Consider the following 2,662-nt stretch of genomic DNA (forward strand, 5'->3'; position numbering starts at 1 on the left):
TTCCTGAGCTTCAGTTTCGTAGGTTTATGTTTTCTAGTGGACTGATGTTCATGCACCATTTTCCATTTCCCTTCATTCCACAGCGACCTTTGTTTGTCTCTTCACTCCCCCATGCCTTATTTTCTTTTTAATTACCCAACCACAATGTACTCTCTTTAGTTTTTTCTAACTACCACCACGTTACTTGCACACACACCTCTTGGCTTTCTTTATTTATACAAGCCACTCTCCTCTCCATCACCTGAAGTGCTAACTATTACTATGTCGTGAACTCAATTTGAGAATGTGATTTGTAGTTCAAAGTTGAGATACAAATTCCTTAGTTAATTAGCCTCTGGACCATAGTAACTTCTGGAACGGAAAGTGACTTGTATAAATAAAGTTCTGGAACATTAGTGCCAGCTAAGCCTCAATCCCTTTAGTCCCGGTACATAGCTTGAACCGGGATTAAAGGTCTAACCTTTAGTCCCGATTGGAGTCACACCCTTTAGTCCTGGTTCGTGGCTCAAACCGAGACTAAATTAGTCCCGGTTCGTAATGCAACCGGGACTAATGTATAAATTGAGCTTGGACCAAAGCCCTATTTTCTACTAGTGAGTTTCCAGATGTAGTTTGAGAGAAATGGATAAAACTAGATATATATAGAACTAAAATATATATAGATACATCCATTCCTCCAACAAGTATTTTCGGACCAAGCGAGTAGAAGCTTTGGGAAGGACCCAAACTATGTACCGGGATTGAGGCTTAGCTGGCACTAATGTGGCCCTCGCTCTCTTCTACTCAAAGTAGTTTCATGTACTCGCTTTATTTAGTTTGATTTTTTTGAAGAAAAAAAATTATGTCTCCATTTCTTCAACTACTGGTCTACCACCTGTTTATTCACACAACTTCATCTTAACTTCTTTATTTAAGCAAGTCATTCTTCCTTGCAGCGCCGGAAGCGGCCAACTACTATCGTTTCAACTTTGAGTGCAAACACAAACGACTCAACTGCTCAAACAACTAAGGGCACTCACTTCTGAACAAGATAGTCAATATGTCTTCCATGATAGACGAGGATAGAATCGGTTTGTCTTTTGCTAGCTCATTGAGCTGATCTTACGTTGGCATGAGGGGTACCGGGACAAGTAAAATTGCAGCATACTCAAGAGATGGAAAAATCAAACAAGATTTCGTTTTTCCTTGTCCATGATGATGTACGAACATCTCGGACACGCCAGCTGCCAATAAGCAACACACAGTGCCATCAACCTGTTAACTTCATAAAAATAGCATTCTCTACACATGCTTGGATGGCCAAACAGTTTCATGTGATTAGACCAACACACGAGACCTGTAGCATCCAGTTCCTTATATGCCTTCACCCTGAATGTAATGCATCTGATTAGTACTTAGAGTTTTTTTCATCAACAACGGAATGCATCCTTTTGTTATTCATCTAAGTGTAATCTTGTTGTCGTGCTCACTCTCGTCTGCTCTCTTGCCTGCACATCTTAATTTTAGCGGCGTCATTTTGCAGACATGCTTCAGCGTTCTGGTACTACTTGCAAGTTTTTTTTAGTGACCTCTTTTTTACCGTCCGTATTTGTGCAAACATTAGAATACAAAGTGGTATAAGTCCAGACTACCCGTATTAGTCATGGAGAGTGGTTTTTCAGCTCCTGGGAGCCCCTACATCCTCTATGAACAGTAAATTAAAAAATAAAAAATAAATCTTAAAACAAAATGAGACTCTGGAATAGCAAATATAATCAAACTTTGTAGGTGCTTGCAAGTTTTCATGCCAAAAAAACACAAGAAAAAGATTTCAATGCTTGAAGTTTTGAGCACTTATAGCACTGAAATTTGAAACTCCTGATATTGGAGCAGCTATACATGATATTTTGTTATGAAAACTTGCAGGAACCTACAAAGTTTGACCATATTTGATGTCGCAAAGTTTCAGTTTTTTTAACTATTTTTTGAATTTACTGTTCATAGAGGGTGTAGGGGCATCCAGAAGCTTGTCCAACATCGCCTGACATGGTGTGGGCATATTCAACGCAGGCCTCCATAATCTCCAGTGCATAGTAGACAGCTAAAGAGTGCGGAGAATGTCAAGAGAGATCGGGGTAGACCGAATTTGACATGGGAGGAGTCCGTTAAGAGAGACCTGAAGGATTGGAGTATCACCAAAGAACTAGTTATGAACAGGGGTGCGTGGAAGCTTGCTATCCATGTGCCAGAGTCATGAGTTGGTCGCGAGATCTTATGAGTTTCACATCTAGCTTAGCCCAACTTGTTTAAGACTAAAGGCTTTGTTGTTGTTGTTGTTGTTGTTGTTGTTGTTGTTGTTGTTGTTGTTGTACTGTTTATAGAGGGTGTAGGGGCATCCGGGAGCTATCACACCTTTCTCACTAGTCACGATCAAACGACAAAAATTATTTGCCAGTTTTTCAAGGTCTTAATTATGCCAATATTTTGATTTATCTCAAAGATAAGACGACTCTAGGGCTGGCGGAGAAGCCTTTGCCCCCACATTTTTGTTTCACTCGTACAGTGTCATCATTTGCCCCCTATACCAGAATTTTGTGGCTACAAAGAGAAGATTGAACATGAAATATGTGTGCATCACTAGATTTTTCTGTATTTGATGTGTATAACACAGAGTGGCATAACA

This window comes from Triticum dicoccoides, chromosome 7A (genome assembly GCF_002162155.2).
Source record: "Triticum dicoccoides isolate Atlit2015 ecotype Zavitan chromosome 7A, WEW_v2.0, whole genome shotgun sequence".
NCBI classification, from domain to species: domain Eukaryota; kingdom Viridiplantae; phylum Streptophyta; class Magnoliopsida; order Poales; family Poaceae; genus Triticum; species Triticum dicoccoides.